The 18,947-nt window shown below is 39.4% G+C and overlaps 2 long non-coding RNA genes across 9 annotated transcripts in view; one reads left to right on the top strand and one right to left on the bottom strand.

Annotated features, from left to right (window-relative positions):
* The window catches only part of LOC143677608 (uncharacterized), a 236,072-nt gene extending 217,439 nt beyond the window's left edge, over nucleotides 1–18,633 (top strand). The window contains exon 6 of the long non-coding RNA XR_013172748.1: nucleotides 18,506–18,633. This is a non-coding gene — a long non-coding RNA (uncharacterized LOC143677608). The remainder of the gene's footprint in view (nucleotides 1–18,505) is intronic.
* The window catches only part of LOC143677607 (uncharacterized), a 359,256-nt gene that overhangs the window by 236,853 nt on the left and 103,456 nt on the right, over nucleotides 1–18,947 (bottom strand). For 6 of the 8 annotated variants that reach the window (XR_013172741.1, XR_013172746.1, XR_013172743.1 and 3 more), the window contains exon 5: nucleotides 3,047–3,102. The exons of the other annotated variants lie outside the window; for them this stretch is intronic. This is a non-coding gene — a long non-coding RNA (uncharacterized LOC143677607). The remainder of the gene's footprint in view (nucleotides 1–3,046; nucleotides 3,103–18,947) is intronic. 8 annotated transcript variants of the gene reach the window in all.

Here is an 18,947-nt window from a genome sequence, read left to right as displayed (position 1 = left end):
GCACCGGGTCAGTCAAGCATTGGCGGGGTCTGTATTTAATTTTCACGGGTCTCTTAGCAGAAATAATAGACAGAGAGTAAACCACCTGAAACAAGGTAGATCAAAGTTGTTGACAAGTGATTTGTAGGTTGGTTCTTCATGAGTGGTGGAGGAGAGGCAATAGGACCTCTTTGGCGGGCTTGTTGAACCAGTAAATCAAGCAGACCATGCCAAAGCTCAGGCTGACATCCAACCAGGCAGCACATGGAAATATAAAAACTACACAAGTATGAAGTTAGTTTAATACTACCCGAAGGTAATGGAACACGGTGCACATTCCTGGGACCAAACCATGCAATTTAAATTGCCTACAAATCTCAGATTGGCTAATGAGAATCTGCACCTTAGGAAGTAGTTTAATTGTTCTCATATCCCCTGGCTACTAATAGATTGGTGTATCCTATGGAAAAGATGTAATATATTCATCTTAATATGTTTTAATATGTCTTCCTTCTTAAGCAAGATGAGAATACTCCATTCAATGTATTTGAACATTTAAATTTGATTTCAACAAGGATCTACTGAGTACCGAATAATCCAGGTTATCTCAAAATAGAATCTGTGTACTATCTACATCAGAGTCTCCTGGATGCTTGAAAAATATACTACTGGGTCTCATCGGACATACTTAGAGAGAATTTCTGCAGGTAGAAATTTGCATTTCTACAAACTTTCCAGGATGGAATCTAAACTTTAAGAATTCATTTTATAGGCCTAGGAAATAAAAAATAACTGAACTGGGCTGTGGATTTCAGGAAAGTCTACCCTCTTGGGGTTTAGGCATACTCCAAGACAAGCAAATAAAATTTACAAGGATTCAACCATGCAAAGATTTTCATCAAGCCCTTTTTTGGGTTTATGAGACATGTATTCACATTTTAAAGAACCTTCTTGGATTTCCCATTTATAATACCACAACACACAATCACCTAAACAATTTTATAGTAGGTATGCATTTTGTTACAAGCTCCTCTCAAAGTACTGTGTGCTGCCAGTCTTTGTAATAATAATCTTGTGCATCATATCATCCAAAATGCACTGTTTCATTGATTGGTTTTCTATGTACTGATATCCCTATGACTTTTTAAATATCTTATTCATGTTTTGTTTTGAACATTATCTTAAGTAAACAATTCATAATAGCTCTAGAAGAGTAATAAAAGCAGGCAAACAACATAATTAAGGGAAAATGCCATTTAAATGCTCCATTTAAACAAAATTTCCTTTTTTTGAAAAAAAGATATTGGTTTTAGAATTTAAGAATTTTTTTTACCGTTAAAATCGATGACAAATTTATATCCTGCTTCTGAGAACTTAACTCTCAAGGGGTATTTTCAGGAGGGACTTGCCCATAGAAAGCAGGGGGATATTTGTTTGCAAATAACCACTGACCTACTTCATAAGTACACACTATCTTAGACTATGCCAAGCCAAAGAAAAGCCTCAAAATAATTTGGTCCTGTAATTAATTATAGAGAAATGACTGCGACCGAGTGGAAGAAAGTGCAACATATTTGGCTTATTGCTGCTGAAGGAAAAGTCAAACTATAGTAATGTCAAGCTCCACTGCTGGATTGGCAGAGAAAAGTCTCATCTCTCAGGGAGCTGGGCAATTGGAATATCTGCCCAGAGCACTGTGATGAGAAGTTATTTTTTTTTTTCCCAAAAGTAGACCCAGGGTTGAGCAGTTTATTTGGCAAAAGAAGTAAGGGAAGGGAGGGAAGATGCTAGTGATGGTTTAAGTTAATGTGCAAGTTATTGCTGTGGGCAACCAGGGCTCATTCCCTCTGTGGACGCTTTAAACACTGTTTCAGAAATAACTCCGACAGGTGGGAAGGATGTTACTAACAGCTATTGTCACCCAGTGTGTGAAGGCAGCTTCCCTGGCTTGCTCCTGGGCCTTCTGGCTGGCCCCGTGCACAGGTCAAGCCGAATTCCCTCTCCTTAGGCAGAGAGAAAGAGGTGCTGGCAGTAGAAAACCAGTGGTGAGTGAGTGCAAGCTGATCTCTGAGGTGGACTAAAGGAATTTTGAGAGTCATCAAGGTTCTGCTCCAAAATGATTCTTGGGCCAAATCTGGACTTAGAGGGTAAGAGTAGATTCACGGTTGTCCTAGATGTGTCTTCTGGTATGTGCATTGCTTTAACTTATTGTAAACCCCACAACTGAAATTCACGGAAACCAAACCTCATCTAGTTTTTGTTTTGTTTTGTTTTTTTCCCCACGGTTTATATGTTCTCTTTGCATGGCTGATCCACATGAAATAGAATGCAGGAGACTCAGATACATGCCTGTAGAGGCTTTAATTAGCAGTATCACTGGGGCCATATAGAAATTACTTTCACAGTAGAAAAATAAAGACCAAACAGCATCCTATTGTTTGATGATGCTATTTGGGGTGCTGAAGGCTGAGTTCTCAGATTTAATTTGGTAAACATCATTTTGTCTGAGGTGGTTGTCACAATACTGCAAATATTTGAAATCATGTCATTACAGTCCCTAAATTAAGGCTTTAAACAAAGATTTATTTAATAGTTTTAGCTGTGAAGGCAACAATGTCTAACAAGGAATCCGTCTACTGACGTTTATAATTTGAAACAGTATCCCTGTATAGAGCAGTGTACTAACAATCCCAGATAGTATTAATTACCCCTTTCAGTTTAAGAAGAAAATGAGAAGTGCTTAATAATCAATCTCAAGTTTATTAGGAGCTAAATTCCACTGGAAATGAGAGGCAGTTTTGCAGTAAGAATGCCAGAGGAACACATCCAGTGGCCCAGAGCACTGCTGAAATTAAAATCATTAGAAAACAATTAACGTATGTGGACTTAGCAAACCAGATGACTAACTGGCTGAACTCAGCTTTGAAAAATCCCACACCTGTCAATAGTTATTGCCAGCAAACCAGTACATATAGAGGGGGAAAAAAGAGCTTTAATTTTCTGTCCAGTCAAATCTAAGTGTATCACACTCAATTTTCCTTCCTTAGTAATCTAAATAATTTCCCACCTTGCTCATGATGAATGTCTTGCCAGTTCCTACTCAGTTCCTCCACTTTACACGACCTAATTAAAGAAAACATTCCATGATTGCCTATTTTTTCTCATGCATGACAACCTATTATTTTTTCTACCACCTGATTAGGGCTTTATTATCCTTGGATTTAGATTGATTTGCTGAGCACTTTAATAAAACACTACTTAGATTGATTTAAAGGGCTACAGGTTTCTTTCATTCATACAATTATTCTTATAACCACCTCATATTCATTGTGCTCTATAGTTGCCCCCCCAAAAGTGGCTTTAGATTGCCAATGAACAAGGTTATAAAATAAGAATCACAGGTGACATTCCTGTTGAACATGGCAATGTGGGTTCCATTGTGGGCAGTCATGAGAGGACATTTTGCAATATAATTTGTCAAGAGTGATAAATCTGTTTCATCATATCTGTCAGAAATAGCTTTTGTGTATTAAAATGACTATAAAGTTTGCTCAAGATAAAGCAAAACTTTCATATGGTTAAATAATAATACATTTATGATGACAAATTACATTTACTGTGTTATCTATAATGTGAGCCAAAGTTAGATAGAGTTCAAATGGATGATAGTGCATTTTGATTTCATATCTGGTGAATTTTTATTAAATAAGTGAGATATGCAACATTTATAAAAACTTTTATTTTTGGCTTTTTACTGGAAAGTTGTATCCCACTTGCTAAAAAAAAAAAAGACAGCCACATGTATACATATTGGATTACTTATTATTGAATAAATTGTCAATAAAAAAGAACTATTTAAATATTAACTAGATAACATACTGTGTTCTGTGGAGGCTGAGCAATCACAGATGAGAAGAAATTCCAGTCCTAGTTAAGAATCATAAATCCCACTCTATTGTGGTGAAAGATGGGTGTTATTCACCAGTAGACTAGAAGAGGTAGCCCAATGAGCACTGCTGAGAAACCAAGAACTAAAGAAATATTAGCTGGAGTTTCAGTTTCACATAATTTAATCATGTACTTTGTCTGCGACTTCTCGCTCAGCTTCTGGTCCCCGGCCGGCGGAGGGAACAGGAGGGAGAGAGAGACAGACGCAGACAAATCCGCGCTGGTGAGAAACACAGATCCAAGACACGCAGCAGTTGTGAGCACAGACCTTTACTGGAGTTAAGCTTGCATTCTCTGTTACAGGTTCCGCGCGGGCGAAATATCCCGCGGGGGGACAACCTCTATGCGGCCGTCAGGCACGGCTCCCTGTGGGTCGTCTCCACCCACCCCGTCCGGGTAACCTCTTATATACTGTGCCCAAACCCAATAGGTTAGTGCCACGTATACAGAGGTGATTGGAAGATAGGGTTGGTGGGCGTGTGCGTCATTTGCGGAAGCAGGATGTGAGCGCCATCTTGGCTCACTCGATGGGCGGGGGGAACTCTAGAGCAGGCTGCAGCGTGTCCACTAGGCCAAACCCGGAAAGCGGCTCTCTACATCTCCCCCTTTTTGTTTTTATAAGAGGCATGGTCCGTAGACCGTATTCTTGTACCCAGTGTCTCTATTGATGATGGTGCTCCCGTGGGCCTGAGTGGCTCACAACATAGTTTGGTGCTTTGGGGAGTCTGGACTAGGCTCGCGTCATCACACGACGGAGCCTCTGGCACCGACCAGAATGCTCACCTCATATAGAGACCGGAGAGTCCGTGAACTGGATACCACGTGACTCCTCCCTGCAGTGCTTCGCCTCGCAACTGGGTCAAGCGGGGATTATGAGAGCGACAGCCAGGGCATAGGAAACGCTGCGGAGGCCTCGGTGCAATGGCTAGAGCCAAGCCCAGTCTGGCCAGGACTGCGGCCGCAGCTCCACCGTCGAGGCGGCTAGGCGCGCAAAATTAACAGCCTCTGGTGCCTAGCTAAACACAGGTAGTGGCCAGGGAGCCTGCAACAAACCTTGCTGACAAGAGCTTTGCCCCAGGTGATTCAGACGGGCTATCTATCGAGGAGGGACGCACACCCACATTTGACTGGGAAGACATAGCTAACATGGTAGAAACATGTAGTTGCTGCTGTGTCTGGAACAAGCGTTCTAACAAACATTTAACAGTGACTAAGCCCACTAATAGTCCCACTGCCACGAGAATCCAAGTAGTCAAATTGGGCCAAGAGAACCATGAGGTGACTCGGTTCCACAGACTTTGTACAGTCTCGCCCAGTTTGGAAAGGTCGAAGGCAACGGGGGTTATTAAAACTGGTCCCCCTTCTAAACAATCGAAGGGTGACCGGCGCTTTCGTTGCTATCTCGTCAGTCGCCGCCGTCATCAGCAGAGTTGGAGGCCTGATCTGATGGTTCAGGTTGAAGGCTTGTTGGTTTTTTAGGCAACAGCTCCGTGGCCTCCTCAGGCGATGTCACGGTTCTCACCAGTCTTTCCGGAACCCACACTGGTTGACGTCCTGGCTCCTGGGGAAAAACACAAACAGAGCCTCTGGCCCAGCTGAGCACTGGGTCAGGGCCTTGCCATTGTCCTGACAGGACATCCTTCCAACGGACTAGACCTCTATGTGGAGGACTCGGAGTGGTGTGCTGAAGGGCAGGTGTCATTCCTTGTGAGTTTTCATTTAAAAAATTGTACGTAAACAAGGCTATAGACAGTTGAGCCTTTGGGGACAGGCCGTGACCTATTCCCCCTTTCTGTTTCTTTAGTAAGTCTTTGATGTCTAAGATGAAAATAGACCAATGCTCTGGCAGAGCTGAGAGAAGGGGCAACCCCATCTGAACAGGTCCTAAGGACTCCATGCAATTATTAAAGGCTCTTAAATCATGTAACAATCTCCATCTGCCTGATTTTTTCTTTATGACAAATACGGGTGTGTTCCAAGGCGATGTGGAGGGAATGATATGGCTCTCTTTTAGCTGTATAGACACTAGAGTATGCAATGCTGACAGCTTTTCTTTTGGTAAGGGCCACTGAGGCACCCACACCGGGGTACTGGTCTTCCATTTTAGTTTTATAGGTGTGGGTGGGAATCTCCCCTCAGTGGCCCCTAGGAAAAACCCAGGCCTCGTCTGTCAGAATTGGAGACAGCTTGTATAGGCCTTGCGCGCCCGTGCAATGAGGCTCCTAAGCCTTTGCCGGGGACATATCCCATTCTTTTTAACAAGCGCTTAGAAGTTGGAGAACAGCCACTGTAATTACCTGATTCGGCCACCAGAGGGAGCCCGTGGTGAGGGTTTTTGGCGAGATCACCAAAACCATTCACCGGAAGCCACCGCACCCCTGCAGCAGGCGCTGGCGGAGCGGAAGGCTGCGTGGGTGAGACAGGGGGCCTCCCCCAATCGATCAGCGGAGGCGCGTCTGCACCCTCGGTCTCATCACCATCTGACTCTGAGTCAGAGGTGTCTGAACTAACGTCTGACTCTGGCGGCTTGCAAGTTGGCGGCTCACTCTTACAGGAGCCGCCCGCAGATGAAACTGACTGAGTTTCTTGGAGCGCGTGCCGTGCCTGCAGCAGGGCGGAAGACGGACTTAGGCCTGCAGCATTCTCCGCCTCAGGGCAAGCACGGACGGTTTCCCAGATAGGGACCAGGATCGGGTCCATACAAAGGCCCGTCCGGCGCGCCCGTTCTATGTCATTACCAAGTTTTAACCAAGAAGGCAGACTAAGGCTCCCGGAGTGGGCGAACCAAGGTGCAAAAGCAGCAACATCGTCTAAGAACCGCAGGAGGGAACTCTTCCTAACCGAGATACCCCACTGCTTCAAAAGGGTCTTTAAAGGAGCTAACAAAGGTGAACTTCCTGACTGCCCCATGCTTGCAGTCGGCACTGTACTTTAATCAATCGGGGAGCTCTCCCGATTCACTGGGGCTACCTGAACGCCCACAGCCCTTAACTCTCACGTAATAAGAAGTACTCACCTTCTCGCGGTGATCAAGCGCGGGAAGTCCGCTGCGAACTCAAGAAGCACGTCCTCACCAGCTCGGGGAAAGGCAGCAGAAGGGTTCCCCGTACGGGCCACCACTTGTCTGCGACTTCTCGCTCAGCTTCTGGTCCCCGGCCGGCGGAGGGAACAGGAGGGAGAGAGAGACAGACGCAGACAAATCCGCGCTGGTGAGAAACACAGATCCAAGACACGCAGCAGTTGTGAGCACAGACCTTTACTGGAGTTAAGCTTGCATTCTCTGTTACAGGTTCCGCGCGGGCGAAATATCCCGCGGGGGGACAACCTCTATGCGGCCGTCAGGCACGGCTCCCTGTGGGTCGTCTCCACCCACCCCGTCCGGGTAACCTCTTATATACTGTGCCCAAACCCAATAGGTTAGTGCCACGTATACAGAGGTGATTGGAAGATAGGGTTGGTGGGCGTGTGCGTCATTTGCGGAAGCAGGATGTGAGCGCCATCTTGGCTCACTCGATGGGCGGGGGGAACTCTAGAGCAGGCTGCAGCGTGTCCACTAGGCCAAACCCGGAAAGCGGCTCTCTACAGTACTTGATTATATATTAAGCACATGCTACATTCAAGTTTCAGAGCAAAATGCTTTTCAGGATTTCTTAGGATTTCAAGGGGTTTGCAACCTCATGGGAGAAAATTCCCTTACTGCCAAAGGCAATTTAAAGAGAACAGTCTTGGTATATGCTTTATAAATTTTCAGATGCCCTATAATTTATAAATCTCAACTATTATGTTTTAGGATTGTTTACTGAGGGAATTCAAAGCACACAATTATGAAGTGACATTTGGTCAAATGGGAACTTCTAGGACTTTCAACCAACACATATACACATATGCCCCCACACACGCATAAACACACACAGAAGTGTTTTGATTTATGAACCATACCAGAACTTTTTAAAAGAAGGTTAAGTTCTCAGCCCCTAATTCATATCTGTTGAATCAGGATTTCTCCACAGCAGATTACTATACAGTAGCCAGCCCATTACCAATCAGTCTATGGAGATTTGGAAGTCACTGGGTAGTTAGTCAGTTCCTAATCTGGTCAATGAGGGAATTCCATGCAAACATTTCCCTGTCTGAATAATTAGGATACAGGACTATGAGTGTCGTGAATGCTTCTGATTTCTCTCAAGTATGATGTGAAGATAAGTCTACACACATTTTGGAGGACACAGTGCAGAAAACCTGCAAGTGTGGTTTATGTAGAGTGACCAAATAATATGTTATTCAGATTGGAACAATTTTGAGACTAGAGGTGGATGCTAGTAATAGTAATGCTGTGATAACAGATATAACCTGAAAGGGTCCCAGGCTAACAAGATGTAAGGTCACTGTAGATTTGCACCCCAATGCTTCCCATAGCCTTTGTCTCCTGATTCCTTCTCAAAAACCTCAAGAAATGGAAAAGGAACAATCTCAGTTTCACTGATGCTCATATTATCATTTCTACTTTCTATAACTTGGCTCCTGTGTCAGTTCTTTCTATCCCTCCTCTTTTTTTTTTTTTTTTTTGTCTTTCTCAATAACTCCAGCATCAATGTGAATGTATCATCCAACTGCCTGAACTCTCGCATCCTTTTATTTCTATGTCTGCAAATATATTTCCCATCACTCACTTCAGCTGTCCACTTCCACATATCCACATCCTGTACTAGATCGGCAGCACTAACAGCTGCATTCACACCGACATCCTAGTTTCCAGAATTTTATTTTCCTTCCAAAAAATCTTGTTTCACTGACTGCCCTAATATTCCCAATGAAGCAACTTTCAAGAGCCTCAAGCCATTCATCCACATCCATTTTTCACGATCTGTGAATAATCTCTCCCTCCCATTTTCCTCACCTCACTCAGCTTTGCGTTTATCCTATTATTACGACCACCTACTTTTAAATATCCTCAAACATTTGTACCCCTCTCTCCACAACTAGTTCAACCCAGATTTAAACCTAACTCTCTCCAAATCTATATCAGAGCAACTGAAATTTTCTTGGGCAAAATTACTCTGCAGAAGTAACTGCTTCGACTTAATATCATATCATGTATGTACAGATACTACCGCAGTTCTTTCATCCCTTTATACTAAAACTTGTGGAAATATATGTTCACCCTTCAACCTCTAGCCTCAATTTCCTTACTTCCCATTCACTAACCAACTCTCCCCAGTCTGATCTTTGTACCTATCACCGTATGGACATTTCTCCTAAAACAATTCCGCCAAAACCTTCATAGGTCAAATTCAATGGACACTTTCCTAAACATATTTGATCTTTCATGAGTATTCAGCACAACCAGGTCTATTGTTTCTCACTATAGTATACTTCTACCTCTTTGGCTCTACTCTTCACTTCCTCTGTCTAGCTGTAATTATATACCTACCTTTGAATTTAGGATTTCCCAAGGACTTGGCCATGTCTTTCCCTCTACTACACTCTGTTATCTGATCCATTTTTTAGGCTTTAAATGGCACCTGTATACCACCGAGGTATGTATTTTTCTAGTCTGAAATTCTCCTCTGGGCTCCAGATTTTTAGTTACAATTGCTTAATTGACATTATACCTGACTTCTATCATGCATGCTGACTCTCACTCCTCTGCTGAAAACTGCTCCTCTCCTAGTATTTTTATTAAAAAAAAAAACTAACATCATCCAACTAGTTGCTCAAGCTAATATAATTTTAGAATTATCTTTTATTCTTCTCTTCACTTACTTCTCAGATCTATCACATAGGTTACCTGAAAAATATATTTCAAACTCCATGCATTTATTTTATTTTGTGCCTCCACTTAAGTCAAGCATAAACTGTGTCCAGAACAGTCTACCCTTGGGTCACTCAGGTCTGCTTGCACTCTTTTATGATATCCAGATCTTCTATGAGAATGGAGCTGCAAGACCACTCTTTCAAGGCAGTGGCAAGTTATGATCTCCTAAAAAGACAGGATAGTAGCATACTAAGCTGCAATTTGTGCTGCCATAATTCCTTCCTCTACCACTTAACCTAGATGTCTTTCCTCTCACACAAAAATTCCACTGGTCCAGAAGCTTTTCTTGTGGAGTGCCACAGATTTTCACGTTTGAGAGCCCTAAGCTCTTATGGACCTTTTTCTTGTGTCTTTTGCAACTGCATATTCATAGTTATGACTTGGCACTAAAGATGCCCTGATGAATACCCTGGTGTGGTATAAAGCTTACACTTGATATTACGTACAATTTTGACATATAGGGAAAACCTGGAGGGCCTTCAATGCCCTAACCACAAATTCCCCTGTCTATTCTGCTCCAGTGGATCAAGTCCCCTAGCAAAACAATTCTCGTTATCATGGAGAACAAGCACAGTTCCTGCTTTTTCCTGAGTAGCAGGCTTTGTTTCCCTGCCAGACTACAGAATTTAAAACAAGCCTTTTGCATTCATTTGTGAGAACCAGGAGTCATCTCACCTCTCTTTACTACAAAAGCTACCTCCCATAGCCTCTGTTCACTCTGTTTCTTAGTGCAACCCCTGTGCAGCACTGTACGATGTGCATTGTTCTCCTCCCCTAGGATGTGAGTAATAAACTAAACAGTGTCAGGTGTGCAGAGTTCAGGCATCCCCAGAACTTGAGGCTGGAATTCTTCCTTCACCAATGGAGTGAAGAGGAGGCAGACATACTTCTCCCCTCATACATTATATATTAGCTATTAAATCCTCATGGTAATCAGGGACAATTATCTTGGACAGTACAGTAGCTCCTTTATTTTCCTACTTGTCAAAAGATATGAAGAGCCCCAAATGTATAATGGCAACTTGCAGTCAAGAGGAAACTTTTGATATGCCTCAAAGGAACAATGCCCTACTCCCCACATCCTGCTGGAAACTCAAACCTCTAACCCAACAGAACTTAAGGATGTGATAGGAGAATAAATTGCACAGATGGGTCCTTCAAAGTGGTGATGAGAAAGAGCTATTTCTACTTCCTATCCTGGTTCCTTAATCTATGCATTCTAGCTATCAGTTGTTCTGTACATATACTTCATCTTAGTGGACTGCCGCTCAACCCTGCAGGGCATTGTTATTGAGCTGCTACCTTAGCTGAGCCTTCAAGATGTGATTCCACTGTCATACAGGTAGCTGTGTACATGACCAGCTCAGTGATTCTTAAGGTTATTGTACCATTATGTGCTTTTACAGTAGTATATGCCATTGATCTGAGTAAATGTGGCATATGATACTATGATAATGGGTTTGGGCTTTGGATGGAGGTGTTGGCAAAGGTACTGAAAACAGAAGACAGTCTCAAATAGTCACTATTCTATCTGTTAGCTGCTTCTGGATTGAATGCATTCTTCTAGTCTTTGAAGGTGGCACTATTCTTTGCAGTTCCTCCCAGGATGAAGTATTGCTTCTTGCTTGCTATCTTGGCTAGGGTGCTAAGAGGGTTTCCAGTTGGCCCTTCATGCAGTAATGTCCAAAAGTTTGTTAGTCAGAGATTCAATATTACTGCTCTATCTAAATTAATCTAAATGTAGATGGATAGATAGGTAGATAACTAATAGGATAGATAGATAGGAAATAGATAATACTTATGTATTGATATATGCATATGCATTGCATGGAAATGGTCAAATTACTGGTTAAAATATATATTTATATATTTGATTTTTAATGTCCTTTATGATGAACATACTACTCCCCCTCATCCTGTCACCATATTAAGCCATGCTTTTTCAAGGGCAAATAAACTGGAATATCAAAGTCAATTAAGTTAGTTCCAAGATGGAGAAATTGGGGATTCAGAGTGTATTTTTAATGGGACCACGCTAATCACCTGTGTAGGAAGATTGATAATAATTCATATGTGCTTTGTTAAATTCCAGAAAGCCAAAAATAAACAAATGAACAAACTAATAAATATACAAGGTTTTCTACAAAAGTTTTTGTATAAGAAGATACTATCCTATATTTATTAATAGGATCAGAAGGTATTATTCAATACCTATTAATAGGATCAGAGCAGGTAAGGTTTCTCAGTTTTGAGGCATAAACAAGTAAATAATTTGGCAAGTAGTAATAATTTTCTTGCTAATAGTGGCAACTGGCTCAGATAAAATCTTTGAAAGCATAAGCTTACAATATCATTTTTTAAAAATTCCGTGTTGTATTTTAAAACTTCTTTGGTAAATTGGTTAGTGTAGACCTGTGTTGGGTTGAATTGTGTACCCCAGTTTGGATGTGTTCTTGGTCCACATTCTGGTGGATGTAGACTCATTATAAATAAATGTCTTCTACTGTCATACAGGTAGCTGTGAACGTGATCAGCTCAGTGATTCTCATGGTTATTGTGCCATTATGTGGTACAATAGCAACATGTGACTGAATCTGAATCAAGTCCGGCTTGAATCCATATTACTCTTTTCATAAACATAATGAAAGTCAGAAAGATAGAGAAGGCACAAGGAACAGTCAGAAACTAGAAGTCAAAGGAACTTAGAGAAAGGAGAAGATGCCACCATATGCATGTCCACGTGATGGAAAAGCAAAGGCTACCCAAAGATTGCTGGACAGCCAGTAGATACTAAGCCCAGGAGGAAGTAAACCTTCTAAGCCTTTGAAACCATGAGCTGATAAATCATGGTAAGCCTCCCCATTTTACGATAAAACATTTGTTTGTTTTACCAGATAAGAAACTAAAACAAGACCGAAGTTATTACCGGACCCAGCCCTATTTTTGAAATTTGTGTTATTAAAAGAAAGATACATATTCCTTTTCCTCTTGATATATGTAAACCAAGGTACAGTGAAGTTTTATATATACATTTGACCACCATGACTATGCATGAGACATGTTATGGTAGATGAGTAGGAGATCATTTGCTAGCCTTCAGTCAAGAGACTAGAATACCCGACAAGCTAAAATATGTACAAGGGCTTTGTTGATGAATGACATGGACTTGGTCTTTTTAATTTTAACCCAAATGTCTCTATTTTGGTAGATAAATTTTCTTATCCCAAAAACCTTGACTACAGTTTGGACAATAGAAGATGGTCCCCCTGTTCTTCTGGGCCTAAGGAGGGAATGTGCTTAGACCACAAGTGTGGGGACAGTGGGGAGGGGCGGGGATAGCCAAGGGCAGTGTCACTAGCTGTGTTCCTCTCTCTCTCTTTATCAAAATTAGGAATGGGTAGTTGAATTCACCTGTGTTAGAGACCTAGCAAGCTGAAGATTCCCAAGATTATAATAGCTAATTGTAAAAGAATACTTGTTTACAAACATAAAACCTAAAAACATGAAAAAGAAAACAGGCAATGAAATGATAGATTCAGTGGTACAGAAAGTCACCAGAGTTTCTCCCAGTATTAATCACTCCTCCCTCTAACAGGGGTGTTCCCTATACATGGCCCTGTGTACAAATAATCCAGTCTCCAGAAAAGGAGTGGGGACATTTTCCCTTTTACATTTGGATGCTGAACTAGGATCTGCAAATAAGCTGGTATTGTTATTCACTGCAATATTTTTCTGCAGTATCTAATGGTTTTCATTTCATCATATAAGTACATAAATCCATGACCAAGAAACAAGAGAAGTCAGGAATCTTAGTGAAATGTATATTGCAAAAATTTTCCTAATTGAGACTTTATTCCTAACAAATTGTGCCTCAATTTCCGTTTTTCAATAAGTAGCCACAGAAAGGGTTATTTTCAAGTACAATTTGAGTTGCAGCATAATATTTGAAAAAGTTTGTGGTCTTGAAGCATAAGGAACTTTCAAGAGAAAGAGGAGAAATGCTGGGTGATGAGATCAGAGTTTTGTATGACTCTGTTGATTTATGACTTAAATGGATGCTTACTTACCACCACAATTTGCAATATATTCATCAATGAGAACGAGGGAACTGACACTTGAGAAATATACATTTCTGTATCCTGACATCCTGAGATATTTTAATGTTTAATAGATGGAGCTATTGAAATGTTGCATTCAAGTCAGTACATAAAAACAAGTTGAAATTTTCCTTTTGTCAAAATGGGAGATTAGGTCTGCCTAAATTCAAAACTGTTACTTTTTTTGGTAACCGGAACTAAAATAATTTTCTGTATTTGTTGCCTTTACAATAAGGTGCTATATCAGTGTAAGAGTTGAGAATGATATGCACTAGTAGTATTTTGATGAATTACATGATTATAGTTAAAATGAACAATTTCATCGTGCTTGAATTAATAATGGTACTGTAATTTGGCAAGTTCTCTTGCAGTATTCTCTAACTCATCACTTCAGAAGACAGACATATAAGTCCATCCATTGTTTTAGAATATACAGGGCTGCTATACAGTTTAACAAACAGAAGGAGCAGGAGACAAGTATCACTTCTGAAAAGCAATGTAAGCACAGATTTTCATATCATCTTTGCTTGATTACATTACCTCTTAACTGTTGATTTTAATCTCCTGGGTAATTCACAGTAAATCAGAAATTAAAGTTGAAGTTTTAAATGTTTCGTTGTTTGCTAAAATTAAAGTATTACACACCTCAAGATACTCTTGAAACACAGAAAGTGTATGTGGAAGGGGTGTTATTTTACTTTCAGATTTAAGAAGATTAGGAAGGATAGTATATAATCAATACAGCATTCATCTGGGCATCAATCAAGTAAAATACACACACAGAGCTGAATATTACATAGTTTTTTCATAAAGAGTACAAATTGTGAATTGATTTAATATATTCATAACTAAGTGCTTTCATTTAACGTAACTAGCAGTTTGTTTCACAAAAATTATTCTGTTAATTTTCTTTAAAATCTTACATGCCTGGATAAATTTTCTTAAAAGGTATATATTAAGGCAGTCTTTTAAGGATTTATGCTTATGCCCTACATTCTAGATCAGAAATAGTTAAAATCAGCCGTTTAACCTCCTTTTCTTACATTGATATTTGCTCATAAAAGCTAAATCACAAATAGATTATTCATTCTCCTAGAAACAAAATGCAAATGTTTTTAATAAAGGTTACTGTAATGTAGGTACACAGTGAACATTCAAAACAGTTATATTAATCAGTTCTCTGTTTTTTGCTGATATTATACTGATGTTTTATGTGATATATAGGTTATGTTTCTTTTTTTAAGAGATCAGGATGGCATGAAATGAAGCATTTATTCTTTCAGTGTTTTTTCCTTGTTAGTAATCTCAAAATGCATAAAATCTTGAACTGTTTCATCTACAGTTGTTTCCATAGTAAAAATCGGACAAAATCTATTATACATTAGATAGCAGAGTATTTCAAAAACTGTTGTTTATTAAAATTCATGTTCTCTTTTTAACTTCTAATGGCCTTTAATATGTGTTGCTTAGAATTAAAGCAATGTAAAACTAAAAATGAATTTGCTTCATTTTTATCAAAGATATTTACATATTAAGGCTGTGATCTTATGCCATACTATGCAAAACCAGACAATGTTTCTGGACTCCAAACTTAGAAGGCCAAACAGACGTAACAAAAAGAGAAGACAGAATTGATCATCTTTTAGATTGTTTTTTCACCTTAAGAAAATTAGTTGCTTCAAACCTAAAAAATTTGTGCAGTCCCAAGAACACAGTAGCTGATAATTGTTAGAGCTCTGCTTCCCAAATTAAAATAAAATGGTTCAGAAGTTAGAAACAAAAGCAAACTCAAAACAATGCTAAATGTTTCTAGAGGAAATGGGTTGGTGCTCTTAAGGTTTGTCTTTATCCCAAAACATAAGCAAGTATTATCAACTGAATACTTTTTCTATGAAAGGCAAGCTTGTGTCTTTTAAGGAGCTCGGAGAGAAAAGTAATAGTTGAGGTCAATGAATGATTGGAATTGTTGTTTTGTGTGTCTTGAGGACTCAGTGGTATAAGCAAGGCATTCACATTTCTAACTAGGGCATAAGACCCTGCCAGGAAGAAATGGTGCTTAACTTAATGCTTCACAAACCTGGTACAAATTAACAAGTCTTGAAAGCTGGCACAGTTGGCTTTAAAAAAAAAAAAAAAAAAAGTGTTTTTTTGTTGTTGTTGTTGTTGTTGTTGTTGGTTAATATGTTTGCTTTTTATATTCTATTACTAAAAACCAAGTGACTTTCACCAATTAGCTCAAATTCCTGCTGAACTTGTTTTGTTTTGTTTGTAAATCTTTTTTATTGCCCTTAGTTGTATTTCCTGCTGCTTTGAGCTATGGTAGATATATAAACTCTAAAAATTCTGGGTGTGGAGACCCTCCCTTCCTGAAATAGCAAATTAGAAAATAAGTGAGCAAACACTCACTGAGAAAAGTAGAAACTAGGGAAGAGATGACTTTCTAGTGTGCTGGAAAACCTCAGAGAGCTAAAAGTTGTGAAGTGTTCCCAAGCCTAAAATCCAAGAAGAAATGTAAATCCACAGAGATGAGCCTGGTGTTTGGGATGCTTTGCCCATACATTTCCCAATTTGGGGCCACTACCAATTCCCAGAGGGTGGCTGAAAGACATTTTCCTTTGGTGTTCTTCCATGTCTAGGGGCCGCATTTTGCAATACAGGGTTTACAAGGATCGTGGCCCTGGAATATATCCTTCATCTTTGAATCAGGACAGAGGAGGGCTCCCCTCAGAAGTGAAGGTGAACTGGCAGCAAATCAGGCCTCATACTGAATTAAGCCCAGCTTAGTTATTTCAGTGGCCCACAAAATGTTTACTATTCAAATTGGCAATTTTACTTAGAGGAGACTTCTGATATGGAAACCTAACCAGAGGAAAATGATAGCCAAGGCTTCAAATTACATCTGCAAATAAATTATCAAATACAGTGTCAAACACTAACTGAAAGATAACTAAGGAAACAAAACAATATGAATGAGGACCAATAGAAGAAAAGAAAGAGAATAGAGCTATAGGGGCTCTTGTTGTTGGAACTATCAAAAACAGAAATTATTTTTAAAAACCTAAGCAACAGACTTTAATGGAAGACTTAAATATATATATATATATATATATATATCAGACAAATATATTCTCAAATTGTTAACTGCAAAAATCAAGATATAGATGTTTATGAATAGGGTTAACAGAAAATTAGCTGTGAATAAAATAGAATTAGGGAAGTGTAAAAGAGGGTAGCAAAAATATAAACAGTGGAGAATGGAGAGATAATGGATAGAAAACACTTGAAAAAGGATAAGACAGAACTGATAGAGTAATAAGTTTCAGCACACATTTATTTGGAGTCTATATTCAAAGTGAATGGTGACTAAGAATTTTCCAAAGTTTATTAAAAACCAATTCATAAATTCAAAGAATCATGTAATTCTCAAGCAACATTCTAAACAACTCACATTTAGATATTTCATAGGAAAACTGCCAAAAAACAAAAGACACACAAAATCTTAAGGATCTTCAGAGAAAAAAAGAGAGACCATGTAAATGAAGCAAGAAAAAGAATTACAGATGACTTCTAAATTGTGACAATGGGAACAGGAGGATATCTTCAATGTGATAAAGGAGAATAACAACCAACCCCAAGTTTTAAGGTCGGCAAAATATACATCTACAATACAGATACATTTATTTTAGGTAAACAGAACAGGAAAATGAAGAGGGAGGGAAATACTAAACTCAGCATTTGTCTCCCTTGGTCAATCAAGATTTCAAAGGATGTAAGAACAATTAAAATTATTGACAGTTGAGTCAAGCATAAGGTTATAGAGTCTATTCTAATATGTATTTATCTTATGTGAACCTACTTATTTTAGTCACTTAAAATATATTGGTGATGTTAGAGAAACATCATTCATAGTTGGATGGCAGAAAATCTGCTATGTAAATATATATTTAGGCTGAAATGTGAAAGACGAATTACCAGGTAGATGATATGACTGCATTAATGTTGGCATGTCAGGTGGTAGGATATAATGTGCTTATGATTCCTATCCTGGTGTATTCTGATATTATACACCACAGAGACAGCAGTCTATAGCCTTCACAGCATCTCCTATAATCATTTAATGCCTACCATCGGCAAAGTGTCCAGCTAGTCTACCTGTAGGAGTGTGAAGGGAGCAAACAGCGATGGCTATGACCTGATTCTACCCTCAGAAGAGCTCTGTATCTAGTGGGAGTGGGTTGGCTTAACAGTCATCCATAAATAATACATAGGTGTGAGCAAACTGATGTGTAATGCTGATGAATGTGGGCCAAGCTTGGCAGTCTAGAGCTTTCCAGTTGGCATCCTTTTGTTAAGAATGGGCTTTTTGAGGTACTCCCTCCATTTGTAAATCTTGCACACCTGCATATTTTACAGATATAAATATTATAGTCATCTGTTGTTAATGGACAAATTTATTTCTTTCATTAAGCCATTCAGCAATGCTTGGTTTTCAAGGATATGGTTAGGTGATTCGGAATGAGACAGAGGTCTTGCATAAGAGTTTTACTCATCCTGCTTAGCACACTCTGTGCTCCTCTTTGCTTAATACTAACTACATTGAGCTGTTTAAATACAGGTGGCTATTTTTTTGTGAGTAGAAAATTGGTCATTTTTTTCTGGTTTTCAGATATAATACATGTCCTGTGGTTCCAACAACCATGGATCAACTAGGTGAACCGTCTGTGGGATCTAAAGTCTAAATTAACAGATCAAGGTAAGAGCAACTTACTCTTGTTAATGGTGCAGACATGAAGAAAAGCCAAATCTTCTAAACTGATTATTTTCACAAATGAATCAAAACAATCTAAAAACTGTATTAACGGCTGGGTTATAAAGTGTTTTTTAATTTCATGAACTTCATGCATATGTCTTAAATTTATAAGTTAATTTGCCCACTGTCTAAGGTAAATAATTGTGATCTGAGTACATGTTGTTTTATTTCTAAATGCTTATTTTTTTTTTATCAGAATGCTAATGCATGTTCACTGTGGGGAAAAATAGAAAATACCAAAAGCAAATGTTAATTTAAAAGATGATTGCCCACCAATCAGAGAAAGATTTAACATTTT

Source organism: Tamandua tetradactyla, chromosome 3 (genome assembly GCF_023851605.1).
Source record: "Tamandua tetradactyla isolate mTamTet1 chromosome 3, mTamTet1.pri, whole genome shotgun sequence".
Taxonomy (NCBI): Eukaryota; Metazoa; Chordata; class Mammalia; order Pilosa; family Myrmecophagidae; genus Tamandua; species Tamandua tetradactyla.
Note: the sequence above shows the minus strand (reverse complement) of the source record. Positions and strands in the feature narration are given on the sequence as shown.